General features: G+C 30.9%; 1 long non-coding RNA gene and 1 pseudogene across 2 annotated transcripts; both read left to right on the top strand.

Moving 5' to 3' along the window:
- Nucleotides 1-10,058: 10,058 nt before the first annotated feature.
- On the top strand, nt 10,059-12,153 carry LOC114748111 (uncharacterized). 2 transcript variants are annotated; one of them, XR_003740434.1, is made up of 3 exons: nt 10,059-10,304; nt 11,198-11,319; nt 11,845-12,153. It is a non-coding gene; the product is annotated as an uncharacterized LOC114748111 (long non-coding RNA). The 2 variants fall into 2 exon arrangements; XR_003740433.1 differs by having other exon boundaries at nt 10,694-11,319.
- Nucleotides 12,154-17,939: 5,786 nt separating this feature from the next.
- LOC114748110 (protein STABILIZED1-like) lies at nt 17,940-19,441 on the top strand (annotated as a pseudogene).
- The last annotated feature ends 4 nt before the right edge of the window (nt 19,442-19,445 follow it).

Raw genomic sequence — 19,445 nt, 5'->3', positions numbered from 1 at the left:
TTCATCTCCCTGTCTAGTCCCTGTACTAACCCTCATCCCAATTTTTAATCTCTTATAGCCAGGTGAAAATTTTTGGGATGTGACACCCTTAAATGGTTTTTTTTCTAGTAGTGTTTGTGAGGGAGTGGTAGTTCGAACTTTGAACCCTTGACCTCGTGCACATGTACTAAAACCTTTGTTAGTTAAGCTCAAAAGCACTTGCAATCTATTAGTGCAAAATTAAATGTAAATTATATTTCAAATAAAATATTATATATAATTTAATATAGTATTATATATTTCAATATATTTTTTAAGTAAAAATTTATGGCTGGTAAAAAAAAGTAAAAAAATATTAACAATTAATATTTTTATTCAAAAATTAATAAAGTAATAAGCATATAACATATTTCATTGTTTATTTGTATTTATAATATTTTATTTTTATTTATATATAATATATTATTGAAAAATAATATATTTGTATTTATAATATATTATGCTTTAACTTTAATAATAAATATTCAAAAATAATTTTTATATATCTATATTACAATTTTTGTGATGAATAGCGACAGAAAATAGTGACAGAATTGTTCTATCACTAATTCTATCACGAAATGTTTTGTGAAGAGCATTAGGGATGGATTAGCGACAAAAATTAATGATAAAAAAATTCCGTCACTAATTTTTTTACAATAAAATCAATAATAGATTAGGAAAAGAGCCACTAATCTGTAGCTAATTTAGAAAATTTTGTCACTACTTCATTGTTAATTTAGTGAAAAAAATTTTTATCACTAAATTCTGTCACAATTTTAACAACAAAATTAGCGACGGATTAGGATAGATTAGTAATGGAATAAAATTTCGTCTCCAAATTTTGGTCACTAATTTCATTTTTTTTTTGGCAGTGAATAACTCCCTACTATAGAGTTGGTGATGTCTTACAATGAAGTTACCTTATTTGATGGTTACTCTTTGAATAATTGTAAACTAAAGTAGCATCATGTTCCTTTAGGAAAATTACATTATATTGTACGAAAAAAGAGACTTTAAGAATTGTGTAAATATTGAAAAACAAAGGGTTCATATGTATCCAGTACCCCAAAGTGTTTTTTGAGGTGCATCCAGCACCCTGAAATATTTTGTGAGGCATTCAGTACTATAAAATATTTTTTAGGTGCCCCTAGCATCTTGAAGTTTTTTTTTTTTTGCCTTAGTACTGGATGCACACAAAAAAACTTTTGAGTACTAGACGCACCTAGAAAAAATATTTTCAGGTGATGAATGTACTAAAAAATATTTCACAGTGCTAAATGCATATAAAAAATATTTTAGGATGCTGGATGCACTATAAAATACTTCAAGGTGTATTTAGTATCCAAGAAAATACTTCAGAGTGCTAAATGCACCTTAACCGAAAAAAATAACTTGTGATAAATGAGTGGTTACGTTCTAAGACTAGTAGAGCAATATTCCGCATGATTATGATTGGCAAACGTGCAAGTGATTAATGGCTTAAACTAAGAATGACATATCAAATCCGAAGTTCATCCCCATGGCTGAAGATTAGAGCTTTGATAATGACTTCTTAATTAGAACTTTGTAGTATATGTAAGCATGCATTTAAGGATTCAAAGATAACTTTCAGTGTAAAGCAACCCTTATAGAGAAGTCGTTTGTCTCACTTCTAACCATTTTCACACTAATTGTTGCTCCTTCATATATGTGTGTTTATATGTAATATGATAATTATGCCATTAAATGACACAAACGCCTTCCTTTCATAGAGTTCTCATGGCACATCTTTTAGTACTCTATCATACAGTCACCACAAAAATAAAAAAGACTTTCAGCGGTGATATGCGAGGACTTTTAGTGGCGACACAAAATATCGCTGTTAAAAATGTGACTTTCAGCAGTAACTTTTTAGAGTCGCCATTGAAAGTTAATTTTTAAAAGTGAGACTTTCAGCGGCGACTTCTAATATCATTGCTAAAAGTATACTTTCAACAATGACTATTGGTGACCTAATGTCACCATTGAAAAGGACTTTTAGTGGCAACAATTATTGTCGCTACTAAAGGAAGCTTTTAGCGGCAACATGTTGAGTCGCCGCTGAAAGCACCCTTCAACAGTGATTCAACGGTGCCACTAAATGTCGCCGGATAAAGTCTTCTTTAACTTTTTATTTTTATTTTAATTTTTTTATTAAAAAATCATATTTAGACAATAATTTTGTTCATTGATATGATTTTTTTATGACATAATAAAGTATTTTTACATATTGTTTTGTTAGAGAGAGAAAGAGAGGGTTAGAGAGATAATATGATGTGTGTGTGAGAGCAGGAGAGAGCGAAGGAGGAAGGAATAAATGTGTATGAAAGTGAGATATTATAATTATGTGTGTATGTGAGAGCTAAATAATCATGATAAAATTTATAATTAAATTTTATTGTTTTTAATACTATTTTCATAATTCATAATTATAAATATTAAAATAAATAATAAAATAGGTTAAATAATTAGAAATAAAATATATAATAAATAATATTGTATGAATTATTTTTTGCATACAAAATGGATATTATAAATAAATATTCTAATCAAATAAGAAAATTAAATATAAATATTTAATAATATTATTATCATTTAACAATATTTAATATAATAGCCTTTAGCAGTGACTTTTTGTTGCCACTAAAGGACACATTCAGCAGCAACATTTTTGGTTGCTGCTAATGTAATAGCCTCAGTAATTAATGGTAAATAAACATTTTTAAAACAATAATTACTTCAAAAGGGTTAACTATGGTATGAAGAATAAAACCAATCAAATAGCAACCTACCATAATCAGTAATAATCAATATCTTTAATAGAGCAGTAGCTACTGTTCGAGAATAGTAAAGATAGTTAATGAAATAAGAAGTAATCAACACTTGATTTTTCACGTATATATCAAATCCATTCGCAATACTCTGGAATCTCAAAATACAATTAAGACCAATGGTAAATGGGCTAGGGCCTTTGAAGCCCATCAGAATAACCGTGACTACCGCCCATAACAATCGCAACCAAAATAAAAGTCACATATGTGTCTAAAAGAGCTCTGCCCAACAGTACAATTCCAGAATACAGTGGAAAAATTAAAATTATGTTAAGTATAACAAAAAGGCCCTAAAGTTTGGCAATATACATCAATCAAATCGTGTATACCAAAACAGAGGCCATACAGAGTGGAAAGGAAAACTCAAGCCTCGAACAACTTCCCTTTGGGACCAACACCTAAACCCTCGCCTGAAAAATATTAAATAACCACAGGGTGAGTCAAATTGATCAAGTAACCACAATTCCAATTCAACAAGTATACAGGGAGTGATTACAAGATAATTAAGCAGGCAAAGTACAATTTCAAGATAACATGTAGGATAAACATCTTTACAGAAACAATATATAGTAATTTAAAAAGTAACTTGCATGCAAAGAATTTCATCAACCATCCTTATAAACCTCCTTGTAACCTCTGACAGAACCCATAGGCTATTCATACATAATAGGTTTCATCTCTTCAATAAGACTGCACCAAGCTCTCCAATAATGAGATGTAACTCGGCCAAAAGTTACAGAGCTCATATCGGACCATGGGTTCCCTTTTCTTGGAATACGAAAAGATGTCATGTCCCTTAGGCTGACCCTTGACCCGGCCAAAGAAAGGGTGATACCGAGGGCTCTAAGAATGTTGAAGCCAGCCATTGGGTGCCAAGTGGTGGCTATACCACGTGGTATAAATAATCAAATCTCCCACAATTACATTTCAGCATAACCCAATACAGTTCCATAAACATTCCAACCTTCTAATTCCACACAATCCAATATTCATAAAGTATCCTTAAATTCAATAATCAAATTTTTGTTCAACATTAATAAGATATTCACAAGATAAAATAATTCATGCCTACTTAACTAATAAATTTATCAAAACATAAATTTTCATATATATATATTTCACTTTTTATACATAAATCACCATAACATATAATGATAACACTTATAATATCAACACATGCTTATAATCACATCAACAAGCATACAAGGTAAATTAGAAAGTAGTTACCTCAAGTTCTTGACACAAGAACTAAAATAGGAGGATTCAAGACCCAAGAGCCCAAACCAACTCACTCTATAATAATAAATTGATAAACATATATTAATATAAAAAGACAAATTAATATAGCATTAAAATAGTTTATTAACTAAATCCCCCTAATTGGCTCACTTAAAGGAAATATAATAATTCATCTATTCCTCCAAGTAACAATTTCTAATACTTCCCAGCGCTATTTCTCTCATTCACATTTTTAATAAGAATAATTCCTTCAAATCATCCAAAAATCTCCAAAAAGTGCTTATTTAACTCTTAGAAAAATAACCATATATCAACTATGCTTCCAATTAGTATCATAATCCTATTTCCTTCTTCCATTAATCATTCCCCATTCATTAGAATCAATAACTTATATTATTTTTCCCAATTTACTTCAAACACCCAACTTCCACTAGCTAAAGTCTATCCAAAAATCATCAACATTCCTATTTCAACAAAAATCCTCAAAGTTTAAGCATTGAATCCTCAATATAACCTCCAATGAACTAAACTAAGAGATAAATTTTGAAATTAATATCATCATTAACATAAATCACAATTTTCCAACCAAACTTAACTTACATTGTCTCAAATCAACTATCTAACTAAAAATCTAAGTCATAAAAATAAGTTAGAACTTCAAATATCAACAATCTATCAAGTCCTAAAAATTTATTCTTCTGTCATAAACTTAGAAAAATAAATAGAAGAAACTAAATAGAGAAAGTAGGAAGGAAAATAGCTTACCTAAATATTTAGATGAGACCAGATAATCTCTTCTTGCTCACATCCTCAACCTCTCACTCTCACTCTCTCTCACGTGGCGGGACGACGGACCAGAGGAAAGAATGAAAACAGAAAAGGAGAGGGGGAAACTTTTGAAAGTGGTTACTGGACGGGAGAAGGGACAATGAGATTTAAAAGGATCAAGTGTGGGTCACGTGCCCACACTTGATGTCTTGCTATTGCAATTTTTTTTTTTTTAAATAAAATGAAAGGCGCACGGCCAAAGGGGGATTTTAAACCCCCGCAAGATAAACAGTGGGTGGCCACATGCCACCCGCTGTTAAACTCTCTCTCTCTCTCTATATATATATATATTAAAATAAATTATATTTATATATATGTATTTTAAATATATATTAATTATTATTTAACTATTATGTGTTAATTAATATTCTAACTTGTAATTAAGATTAACTTCAATGATAATTAATTAATCTCAAATACAACTCAAAATTTTAAAAATTTGGAATGTTATAGCTAAAGGGTAGTTTCAGCGGTAATTTTTGGTTGCCATTGAAAATCTATTTAAATATTTTATTACTATTATATGTATTTGATTTTACAACAATTTTCACCATTCATTTTAGCTCAGTGGCAAGAAGAAGGGACGCAGAAGGAGGAGGTCAGGAGTTCAAACCATGAAAGGACTATGTTTATGGTGATAATATCTTGTTGGTGGCATGGCGAGTGATGTGGTGACACTTGGCAAGTGGCTAGTCGGCGATGATACGGTGGGGGCCAACGGTGATTCTATTTTCTCCGATGACACTTTCAACGACAACTTTTGTGTCGCCGCTGATAAGTTTCAGTGACAGTTACTATGACAATGACTTGGCTGTCACCACTAAAAATCAATTTTTTTTGCAATGAGTTTTCTCTATATCCATAAAAATTATATGTAAATTTTTTTCTTAATTTTGGAACTTTTCCATCAATCCCACTAGGAGATAAATAGCCCCTTCCTTGAAGGCCGTTTTAGCATAAATACAATAAGTTCTCTAAGTTATTAGTTCCATCGTAGGAAGTGAGCAATATATGTATTGAGTTCTAGAAAACATGTTAGGTGGAAGATTAATGCATGTGGAGAGGTTGTTTTGTTGTGAGAATGCTGGTTTTAGCTTGGAGAGATGATTTTTGAAATGTGGAAAATTTTCTAGATTATGACATTGGATGCCTCTTGATTTTTAGGGGTATTTGAATGAGCTAAATGTTAATGTATATGATGCATACTAAGCTTTTTCTTGTCTTTTTATTTTCTTACTCTTTTCCTAACGGTTCACTTGTTAGAGTTTTAGTATATGAGCGTGTCAAAAGAAGTTCCATATTACTCAAAACTGAAAAAACCTTAGTGTTTACTAAGATGTGAGTTTGAGCTAATAAAATGGTCAAGAAGAAGAGTCTTTAGAACTGACCCTTAGATATGACTGTTGAAACATTTGCATTTTAATTAGTCGGTTTTATTCTTTCATTAACCAGATTCAAGGGCCTTAAAATGTTTTAATTCATTTTAATCAATTATTTAAAAACTGCCTTTTGAATTGTCATTAAAACCATCTTTAATTACCATCATGACAGCCCTGTGATCACATATTATCTGCCTATAAAAGACAATGCGTGGTGCATGGTTAGATAGTGTTGAATTCTATCCCCAAACTATGCTCCCCTCTCTCTTCTCCTAAGTTTCAAGTTTTTGTTGTTTTGCTACCATACTCTATGCAAGAAGAGTTCATTTAATCTTGAGGACTGCAGCCTTTTATTCTAATCTTGTGTGACAAAATAACTCTTAAGGACAGTATCTTTAGATAGGACTTGAACCATATTTTTATTAATTTTGCAGGTCTTGATAGGGAGGCTAATGGGTCTCCTAAACGTCTGCTAGCAAAACATGTCAATATAGGCATGGGATTTGAAAGATTGACCTTTGTACTTCAGAATAAAATGAGTAATTTATGACACTGATGTCATTTTGCCTATCTTTGATGTCATTCAATAGGTTTTTCTATTTTTATAGTTAAATTTAATTGTATGTAGCTGTGCAAAAAAAATATATATATAACATGAATGACTCATTGTTCACTCGGTTTTTGAGGACATAATCATTATGGAGGAGAGATGGCCGAGTGGTTCAAGGCATAGCATTGGAATTGATATGTAGGGTTTTTGTTTACCAAGGGTTCAAATCCCACTCTCCACTACAAAAGAATAGCTCATTATCGATGAAATTAGTGATGAAAAATTATTCAGTCACTAATTTCTGATGGATTACCGATGAAAATTTTGTCACTAAATTTAGCAATGGATTAGTCAAGGAAATTTCATTATGTTGCTAAGTGTTGTCATTAAATGATTGTATTATATACAGTATATTGAAAGATATAATATATGATGGAAATTTAAAACCGAGACATCAATTTATGATTATGGATCAAACTAATGTTGAAGAGAATTTTGAATTTGAATCATGAAACAATGAATTTGATCATGATATAATTAATCACTCATGACATAGATTAATTTCGGCTTTCAAAGCAAAGACCAATGATATATACAAAAGGTTGTTTAAAAAAGAAATTATGTAGGATGCACACATAAGGTGTATAAGGGTATTTATTATAATCTATTCAAATCATTTAATTTTTTTTATATAGAATAATTTATTAGATTTTATTATAATAGTTTTCATAACTATATTTTTTTTACTAATTATAAACTATTTTCATCAAATATATAAAGCAAAAATAGATAATATAATATATTGCATAAATAATTAAACTATATATCTAATCAATGTTAATTAAAAATAAAAATTAAATTTTTAAAAATATATTTGTGAAAAAATATTTATGATTTAAAATTCAAAATTAGTTTCATTTGAAATTAATATAATATTATAGCAAAAATAATTTTTAAAATAAATAAAACTTATAAAATAAATATAAAACAAACATTTAAAAACTATTTTGTCATATTAATAGTTAAAATTAAAATTATCTTATAATGTATTTGTAGTTTTTAATAATATATATGTATATTTATAATTGTATGGGTAAAAGAATACTATATATATATATATATATATATATAATTTTGCATTAAAAGACTACAGGTTTATTGCAGCCTAACTAGTAAAGACACATGTGCACACACAAAGTCTAAGGAGTTCAAGTCATGGAGAAGTCACATTTGAGGAAGAATTATGTGGCGGTGGAACTGAGGTTGTAGTGACACGTGGTGGTGGCCAACGATGAGGTGGCAATGCCAAGTGAAATTTCAATTGTTTTAAAAATCAAATTAGTGACTGAATTCTGTCACTATTCTGTCACCCTGTTAGTAATTAGCAAAAGAATCATTTCTTCACTATTTAGCTGCTAATTAGCGACGGAACAAATTTGATCGTTAATTAGATTTCGTCACTAATATGTTGCTAAATAAAAATTTTATTACTAAGTTTTGTTGCTAATCACATGTTTATTTGTAGTGCTTTCGATATGCTCTTTTACCTAATTCATCATTATTATTGACTGCAATATTTTAAATAATAAAAGGTATCATTATTTCTTTGATGTGGATTCTCTATCCCTATTTTTTGGAGTACTGAGAATGCTGGAAGGAGGGGACAAGGAATGCAATCAATATAGCCAAAACTACACTTATAACCCAAGCCAATTCGAGAGATATGATGGTGACCATTCTTATGAATTCTTTGTTTTACGGTTTTCTAAATTGAAGATATTCCACATATTTCATTGCTAGATATAGACTTCACAGCTTTCGGCTGGCTTATCAACTCCGGAATTCTTCTTTCTTTTGTCGATCTCAACTTACGTTTCATAGTTTTTGTCTCTCCAGCTTCCTCATGCTGCTCAAACGTGATTTTGGAGGATAATAGTTTATGTTGCTCAAATTTTTCTTTACTGTCTCTATTGATGTTGTCGAACCTTCTTATTTTCACTCTTTACTTTAATCTTGTGTCTGCTCTTTTATTTTTCTACTCTATAACTTTTTATTAATACCATTTCGACTTTTCATCAGGGAAAAGATCACAGGGCTCAATTTTGAACATGGTGCAAAATTTCAAGCATGTTGGTCATAAAGGTGCATATTATTGAATGGTTACTTCACAAATATGCTAGCCTTAAATAATTATGCTAGGGTGATGAGTTGTTACCATTAAATGAAGTCTTTGGCTTTTCTTACATTCTAGGATGATTTGTTATGGCTTTATGAGTTTTCATTAATAATAATAATAATCAATTTTTGTCGTTTGGGTAAAATGATTTACAATAAATATTTATTACTACAAAAAGAACCATTTTCATCCCCTATTTTTGTTAGAAATTGAAAACAAAGGAGAAAAGGGTAATATGTTTGTTTGGTTACACTAAAAAAACGAGTATAAGGCCTCATACTTGTCTATTGGACTAGAACAGATGAATATGGGGCTGTATACTTGTCTGGCCACTTTATAAAATATAAAGAGATAATTCTCACTATCTTGATAATATTTATTATATTATTTAATTAATCTAATTTTTTTAGCAATAATAGAATTTTTTGTTCTTAAGTTTGCCTCAATTATTAATTTAGTTTTTTAAAATTTGTTTTTATCAATCAAATCCCTGAAGTTTTATAATCATAGATAATTAATCGGTGTTCAAATGGAAAACAATATCTTATTAGAAACTAATTGTATATTACTATAAAATTTTAGAGACTTAACTGATAAATATTAAATTTCAGGGATCACTTGAGGGGAAATTCAAGACAAAAAGTTTTATTATGCCTACTTTTCATTTTTTTTGGCCAGCGCTACTAATTTTTATTCTTAATCTTCTATTTATTTTTCATCTCATCGAATTTTTTCTCCCTTTTTTTTCAAAATTAAATACATCATTGAGAAAATTGCAAATAAAGACACTGAAATATATAAAATTGTAATTTGAATCCTTGAATTTATATAATTTCTATCAGAGACCCGGTCCTAATTAAAAATTATGAAATGTTGATTAAAAGAAAAAAATATCCTTTGCTTTCCCTAATCCTTTGCCGTCATGCCCGACTCTCTCTTTCTTCACTATCTGACTGCTCTCCCTCTTCCTTTCTTATGGCGACAGCGAGATAAGTGATGGCAAGGATGATAGTGATGAGTGAATGAAGGAAGGCAATGATGAGTGAATAAGCTATGGCAAGGATGGCAATGACTATTATTCTGGGTTCAATTTTCCCTCCCTGACTCGTCTTCCTCTTCCTTGGATTTCTGGTTCTAAGTATTTCAAGTTATCCCCACCAAAGTCATCTGATAAAGACCCATTAAGCAAATTCGAATACATATCTACATTATAAACAGAGTGAAACCAGAGTTGTATTCTTGCAAGACCTTCTGCGAAAAAGGTAGGTTCAATGTATTGTTTACGGGCTCTGGCAGAGAAGCTTTTTAGATTGATAATTCTAAATGCTGGTTTTCCATATCCTGCATTATGTTTTGCTTTATATTTGTATTTTGGGTTTTCATATAACTTGAAATATCTATCAAAATTCATATATTGGTTTATGCGAATGGCGGGTGGTTTAGCTGGAGGAAATGTCGAGAGGGCAAGGGGTTATAACGCTTGTACTGTATGATAAAATATATACTAAAATAAAAAGTTTAGAGTTCAGCTTTCATGAATTATGAAAGGCAAAAGGGTGTTACCATTTAGCACCCTTACTATCTGCTAAGATTAGTCAGCCCGCCGTAACTGTCAGCTTTCAATCGTATTGGCCTCTTTTTAAGCATGTAGGTTCCTCTTAAAAGCTTTTCTTTTTGAATTAATCAAATGGCTTTGAGAGGGGTTTGGCAACTGCAAAAACTAATTGCAAGCTATTGTGATTGGGGTGGAAGTAGCAGAGGAATAAGGTATGCTTCTCAATATTACAATTTCAAGTTTTGTTTTGCATTTTGATCAAGGTTTATTTGTTTGTAGCGTTTTGTGCAAAATTAATTGCAAGGGTGAATTTAAATACTATTGTATCCAACATGCCATTATATATGTTATATTGCTCTTATGATCTGTTTCTTTCATTTTACGATAATAAACGTGTTGTACTTTCATTTTTCACATTTTTAGTAGGTCTAGTAGTTATGGGTTACCAATTTTGATATATGCAAAAACACATTTTTCTTGTTACCTAAATAATACAATTTGTTTTTGGATACAAATTAAGAGCTTAAAATCATCATGGTCACCCACTGATTTTTAATCATAAGATTGCCTCATCACTAGTGTGCTACATTTGAATTTGAGGTGTCTGAACGAAGACAATTTATGATACTCACTTGAGCTACTGGGTCAAAGACCATGGAGAAAGAATGCTAAGTGATTCACTATTGTGGCAATTTAAGTAATCAATGGTTGTTACTGTTTTGGTATATTCTACATTGCTCATATCATTTTGTCATTTTGTTTGGTTTCTTCCTTTCTTTATTCTTTAGTGCTTCTCTATAAGGTACTTAAATAAAATTACAAGGAGGAATTGCTGCTTCAATAATTTACGTGTGGATTTTTATCTTCAATATGAACCTCAACCATCATCCTCAAAAAACTTGCACCATCTATTCCAAAGTAAGCTTCATTTACTTTCCATTTGGCATCCTCTCGTGGCAATCATGTTATGTCTGCTCGAAATTTGTGTGGCTTCTAGTTTTAAACAGCCTTAAAACTGTCATTTGAATTCTAAGTCTAATACCATTGCTCTTTTTCTTACCAATTACTACTACGTATTATCTTAATGGCAATCACGTTGAGTCTTTTCTGTACAATCTGAGGTGCGATTTGAGTACTTCTGACCTGTTCACAATGGAATTCTCGTGTTATGTTTACTATTGATTTGAATATCCTGTTCACTATTGAACTATGTCAACACTGCCTCTAATGAATTTATTTGTTTACAGTGATTCGCAAGGGTACTTTCTGTCAGAATGATTATGGAATCCTAAAAAATCTGAGAATATATGGCCAGCTGAAATTGCCAGAATTTAATCTTGGTGACATACCCAAATCATTACCTTTATGGATGGCTTATGGAAGAAATGATGCTTTAGCATATATGATTGATTTTGCCCACACTCTGAAGGAACTACCATCCACACCAGAACATCTTTTGCTTGAAGATTATGGTCATTTTGACTTTATCTTGAGCTTAAAAGCTAAAAGAGATATTTATGACCATATGACTAGATTTCTTAAATCTTTTGGAAACTGTAGGGCCTTTGCTAGTTCCCAACAACTATGGGGGGATGTAAATAGTGCATCGGTTGCTTAGCTCTCTGTAATGTTTGTAAATCGTGGATTCTGGTTTGTCTTCTCTTCTCTGTGTATAAGTAAACTCAAAACTCAAAGCACACTTGGAGACTTTACAATCTACAACTTCAGTATCTAATCAAATGTTTTGGGAACTCAAATGTTACATGTCTAATCAAATTTTATGTCTTTATTTTTCCGCCAATATTGGTACCACACATGATCCTTCATTAACAAACTCATTATGTTTTTTTCCCCCATATGTAACACATACTATTCCACTCATTCAACTCCTAACATGTACAATCACTATCATATTTTAGTTAGCTTCTCATGTGTGTGTATAAATTTCTATTTTTTTAAAAAAAAATTGTGAAAAAAAAAACAATGAAAAGCATCAATTCCATAAAATACTGAAAATAATATGCAATCAGATGATTGTTAAGCTGCAAGCAATCAGATGGTTTTAATGAGGAAAAAGATCAGATAGCTCACTGCCAGCTTTCATATTTTATTTCTTGTCCAGTTGTCCTTTCATCTCACGTATGATTCATGAATTACCAACACTTTTTTTTGACCTAAGGAACATTTTTCTTCTCTTCAAAACGACTACCAGTACATTTTTATCTCATACTAGACTTGATATTAACAACTAAATTGTAAAAATAATACCAATATCTGTTAAAACTTAAGTTAATTTGAATAGTTTTTTTAACACTTATTATTTCTCATACTAGACTTGTCATTGACAACTAAATTGTGAAAATAATACCAATTTCGGGTAATATTTAAGTTAATATGAATAGCTTTTCAAAACTTGCTATTTCTCAAACTGGACTTGTAATCTCCTATTTTAGATTTGTAATTCCCTATTTCCTATTACAAACTTGTAATTCTCTATTTCAAAGTTGTAATTTCATATTTTAGATTTGTTATTTTCTATTACATACTTGTTATTTTCTATTGCAGATTTGATATGATTCTTTCTGCTACATCTAACTACAGCCATTATGTTTTCCTTGCACAATTCTTTCATTTGAGTTGCCTTATAAAAATATCCGTGTTGTTCCTCCAATGGCTATAGAGGTTGTTGTAGCAGCTTGAGAGGCTTGCTTGACGAGAGTATATTGATTGATCTTTACGATGATAGTGATATTTCTAATATGTTTCGATATAGTGATAGTAGTGCTCATTTGTATATAGCAGTCAAAGGAAATGATAGGAAATCTAGAGTAATGAATGATACAAAAATGTAAGTGCTTATGTTTTTACCGTAAGTTGTTATTTGGTAATGAATTATTATTGATTCATTTACTAGACTTATAATTTTCATATCTGGACTTGTTATTTTACTAACTAAACTTGTAATTTTCATATCCAGACATGTCATTTCACTTATTAGACTTATAATTTTCATATTCAGATTTGTTATTTCACTTATCAGACTTGTAATTTTTTTATGTAGACTTGTTATTTGACATACTGTACTTGTAATTTTTATATTCAAACTTGCTGACTAATGGCTTGTTACATTAAAGTTATCCAATAACTTTCATAGTAGAACACTTATAAACACTAAGATCAAAACTGAGGAATAAAATCTGAGTTAAAAAGCTACTGACATTAACTTAAGTTTTAATAGAAATTATATTATTTTCATAATTTAGTTGTTAATGACAAATCTAGTATGAAAAATAACAAATATTAAAAAGCTATTAACAAAATTTAAGTTTTAGTAGAAATTGACATCATTTCCACAGTTTAGTTACCAATTATAAGTCTAATAAGGAAAATAACAAGTATTAAAAAGCTATTGACATGAACTTAAGGTTCAGCAGAAATTGGCATTATTTTCACAATTTAGTTGCCAATGACAAGTCAAGTATGGGAAATAACAAGTGTTGAAAAGCTATTTACAGTAACTTAAGTTTTAGAAGACATTGATATCATTTTCATGATTTAGTTGCCAATGACAAGTCTAGAATGGGAAATAACAAGTGTTGAAAAGCTATTCACAATAATTTAAGTTTTAGCATAAATGGCATTATTTTCATAATCTAGTTGTTGGTGATAAGTTTACTATGGAAAATAATACGTGTTGAAAATTTATTGATATTAACTTGTATTTTAACAAAAATTGGCATTATTTTTGTTGTTTAATTGTCAATAACAAGTTTAGTATGAAAAATAACAACTTTCATAAACTTCATCTCCAATATAGTGAAATAAAGTGTAACCCACAGCCACACACTGGTAAAATATGGCAATGAAATGAGGAGGGTGAACTAGAATCTCTACTATATTATATTTAAGGAAAAAATATAGAAGATGGAGAGACCGTATAATCCATTGTCACTAACGCAGGCTTAATTGAGCTAACCATATGTATTCCCTTCTCATATGCCCAATGATATTCATACCCACAAATTAATAAATTCAACAAAATCAAATTAGCCTTAACAATCCTAATAAAATGGCACCCTATGTGTTGTTTCTCCACTGCAACATCATTCGAGCAAGGGAAATATCGTAAAGATAGGAAAATGGTTCTATGACAATGACTTGGTGGAAATAAACATTCACAATCAAGAATGGAGCCAGGATCCGTTGCAAGCAATCTCTAGAACCCTATGGTCTCGTTTGGTACGAAGTATTAAAAATGAAGGATTGAGATTGAGATTGCAATTGAAAAAATCATTAAAATAGTATTTAGCATAAATAATTGCTTATTATATGGGATTAGGTAAACCCATAGAGGTAGGATTGGAGAACGTTACTTCCCCCCATAGTATTCTCCAATCCCATATATATGGGTTTGGCTAATCCCATATAATAAGAAAATATCTTATATTAAACACTCTTTTAATAGATTTTTTTAATTGTAATCTCAATCCCAATCCCTTATTTTCAATGCTTTCTACCAAACATAACCTATATTCCTCTTGGTCGTCAAAAATTTCTTTATCATATGAAGTGTGTCTAAGACCTGAAATTGGCCTATTACAAATCCAAACACATCAACTTGTTCAAATTTGAGCAGAGAAGGGAGGAGGACACTGTCATCACTATTTTAGATTTTCTTCTTCAGCGGCAGGAGTCGAGGGAGGAAAGAGGGTGGGGCAGGGGGGTTGGGAGAGAAAGAAGAGGAAGGAGAAGAAAGAGGAGAGGGAGAGGGAGCGGAGAATGAAAGGGAAAGAGAGGATGAGGGCTTTTTCTTTCGGGAGAATTTCAGTAAAGGACCATTGTAGCATCTTATTTAAAAAGAAGGACCAAGAAATTCTGAAATCTCAGTTCAAATTTTAAAGTCTGAAATGAAAATAAGTTTGAAAACAAAATATTTAAACTACCCTTAATCTGAAATGAAGAGTTAGGAAAAATGAAAAAAATTGAGCAATAAAAAACAAAAGACCAACTGTCTGAAATCTTTACAAAATGTCCTAATGGGTGTTGCTGTGTCGCACTGTTGTATTCTTGTGTGTGTTATGTATTTTACATTTCATTTAATTTATATATTTGTAATTTTTTTATTCCTACAAAATTTTCCAAAACTCCTCTAAAATTGAAAGGATTAGTAATGCTTAAATAATCATAATATGTCAATTTGAAAAATACATTAATATTTTTATTTAATCCTACTTAATATTATTGATTTACTCATTTTGAAAATTGTAGCTCATTGTATTTATTAATAAATTTATAAGTGTTAATAAACATTTTAACAAGTACTCATACGTGGAATAACAAGTGTTATGATGTGCAAAATCTTGCAAATCTTTACTTTCATAAACATGTTTTACTGGTCAAATGTGATTTGCCATCTAATCCATTTAATCATGTGCTGAAAAAAAAAAGACAAAATAAATACAAATATCTAAATATAAATGAACATGAGAAATAAGAAGACTAACAAAAAAAATAAAAAATTTACAAGAAATATAAGGAAATTTACAATACTATTTAAGGTTCTATAAGAAAAAAAATATATGCCAAGATCTACATAAACAATTAAAATAAGAAAATTTACAATGAAAATTAGATGTTTCATAAAAAACGTTCAAAAATTTAACAACAACATATAAAGGAATTAAATTTACAACAAACATAAGAAAATTAACAACAAAAATTAATTGATTTACAAGACATGGAAGTGAATTGACAACAAAAATTCAGCAATTTACAATAAATATAAGAGTATTTACAATAAAAATTAGGTGATTTGCAATATACATAAGGCCTAATTTTTGTTAGTAATTCTCTTATATGTTGCCGTCTACTCCCTTATAATTTTTTCAAAAATTGCCTAATTTAAGAGGATTTACAATAAAAATTAGGCAATTTATAAGAAACATAAAGCTTAATTTTTGTTGTTAATTCCATTGTCTGTTATCATTAATTTTCTAATATTTTTTATAAATCGCCTAATTTTTGTTGTTAATTCCCCATATGTTGTCGTTAATTTTCTTATGTTTTTCCAAAATTGCCTAATTATTGTTGTTAGTTCCCTTATATGTTGTTGTAATTTTTGTAAATATTTTTCTCTATATAGAATCTCAAATGATATTGTGAATTTTCATATATTTCTTGTAAATTTTCTAATTTTTATTGTTACTAATTCATATTTATATATTGACATTTATTTTGTCATATATTTTTCTTTGCATCATATGATTAAATAGGTTAAATGGAAAAAAATATAACTCACATTTGATCAGCAGAAATATGTCTATGAAAAATGAAAATTTGGTTATTAATGACAACGCATAAGGGTGATGGCTTTGCATTAGTTAGAGTTGTTTTGGTCTTTTTCTCTTATTAACTTAATTTTATGACGGGGCTTAAGAAATTGATTTAAAGTTCTAGATTTTTTTAAGGACTTTTTGTTTAAGAAATCCAACAAATTAGAATGAAAGGAAAGAGTATAGACTTACAAGATTTTTCATATCATAACAATTGTTATTCTGTATAGAGTACTTGTCAAAATGTTTATTACCACTTATAAATTTATTAATCAATGAATACAATAAACTATAATTTTTACAATGAGGAAATAAATAAAATTAAGTAGGATTAAATAAAAGTATTAATGTATTTTTTCAAATCAACATATTATAATTATTTAAACATTATTAATCATTTCAATTTTAGAGGAGTTTAAGAAAATTCCGTAAGAATAGAATAAATTACAAAAATGTAAATTAAATGAAATGTAAAATGTATAACACACAATTAATAATACAACAATGCGCCACCATATTAGGTCATTACTGCGAAGATTTTATATTTTTATATATCCCGTCTTTTATTTTTTCTTCCCCAAGTTTCTCTTTTTTTTTCGGCTTTTTATTTCAGGTTAAGGGTTATTTTTTTTTCAGTATCAAGTTAAGGGTATTTTGGATGTTCTGTTCTCAAACTTATTTTTATTTCAGATTTTAAGGTCTGAATTGAGATTTTAAAATTTTTTCGTCTTTCTTTTTAAATAAGATGCTAGAATGGTCTTCTACTGAAATTTTCCCTTTTTTTTCCTCTAAACAAATGGGGGTATTTTAGTCTTTTCATCAATATATTATAATTCATATTTAGGACCCATTCATTGGTAGTAATTATGTTAATTCAAATATCTATTTCGTAATTTCATAATTTTGAGTATTTATTTGCCATATTCCTTACATCATTTTATTTTATTTTATTTCCAAATGATAATACTGTAGCTATTAAACCGCACATTCGTCTGCAGTCGCTTTTGCCTGGAAGCGATTGAAAAGAAAACTGCACCTTCGTCTCTAGTCGCGTCTCAAACTCTTTATGTAAGAAAGGCGGTGGCTACTCCGGTGATCCGAACTCCATCTTTTGGCGGTGGTTGGTGACTTTGTTTATCGTCGAAAGCTAAATAAGTAATACTTTCCGCTTCTTTCTGTTTTAGTTTGTCAGAGTCAGAGTTTCAGTTTTTCCTTTAGAGCCATGGTCTTCATTGTGCCGCCCAACCACAGAGCTCTATTTCTAGATGTTGATCCGAAGACGACCTCCCTCCATGCCCTAAAGCTCTCTATCCAGCAAACTTCCGACATTCCGATATCCCACCAACGTATATTACTTTCACAGAGTCTCCGATTGCTTGGTGATAATGATTCCGTTCTTATCTCCGATCTCGGGATTCAACCATACTCCACTTTAACTCTTCACGTTCCCTTCTTTGGTGGCACTCAACCGCCTGCCGTTCCCAAACCTCGATTTGATTTCCTTAACTCCAAGCCTCCCCCTAATTATGTTGCTGGTCTCGGTCGTGGGGCCACGGGATTCACCACCCGTTCGGATATAGGGCCTGCTCGTGCAGCGCCTGACCTACCCGATAGGTCGGCGACTACTATTGGTGGTGCTGCCCCTGCGGCTGGCAGGGGAGGAGGGAAGGGAGGTGAAGACGAGAAGACGAGGAAGATGATGACGGGGATGATAAAGGGTACGATGAGAATCAGAAATTTGATGAGTTTGAAGGGAATGATGTGTGGGGTTGTTTGCTTCTGCTGAGTACGATGAGGATGATAAGGAAGCGGATGCTGTGTGGGAAGCAATTGACAAGAGAATGGATTCAAGGAGGAAGGATAGGAGAGAAGCAAGGTTGAAGCAGGAGATTGAGAAGTATCGGGCGTCCAACCCCAAGATTACTGAACAGTTTGCGGATTTGAAACGTAAATTACATACTATGTCTGCATCAGAGTGGGATAGTATACCCGAAATTGGGGATTATTCTTTGAGGAATAAGAAGAAGAAATTCGAGAGTTTTGTCCCAGTGCCTGATACACTTCTTGAGAAGGCAAGACAGGAGCAAGAACATGTTACAGCATTGGATCCCAAGAGTAGGGCAGCTGGGGGTACCGAGACTCCATGGGCTCAAACTCCAGTTACAGATTTAACTGCAGTTGGTGAGGGTAGAGGTACTGTGTTGTCTCTGAAGTTGGATAGACTCTCAGATTCGGTTTCAGGGTTGACAGTTGTCGATCCAAAGGGGTATTTGACTGATCTTAAGAGCATGAAAATAACAAGTGATGCAGAAATCTCGGACATCAAGAAGGCTAGGTTGCTACTTAAGAGTGTTACACAGACAAATCCTAAACACCCTCCGGGTTGGATTGCTGCTGCAAGGTGGTGGAAGAAGTTGCTGGCAAGATTCAGGCAGCAAGGCAGTTGATTCAAAGAGGTTGTGAGGAGTGTCCCAAGAATGAAGATGTGTGGTTGGAGGCTTGTAGGCTGGCAAATC

Source organism: Neltuma alba, unplaced genomic scaffold, assembly GCF_004799145.2.
Source record: "Neltuma alba isolate B1F8T4 unplaced genomic scaffold, ASM479914v2 tig00005612_pilon, whole genome shotgun sequence".
Lineage (NCBI taxonomy): Eukaryota > Viridiplantae > Streptophyta > Magnoliopsida > Fabales > Fabaceae > Neltuma > Neltuma alba.
Note: the sequence above shows the minus strand (reverse complement) of the source record. Positions and strands in the feature narration are given on the sequence as shown.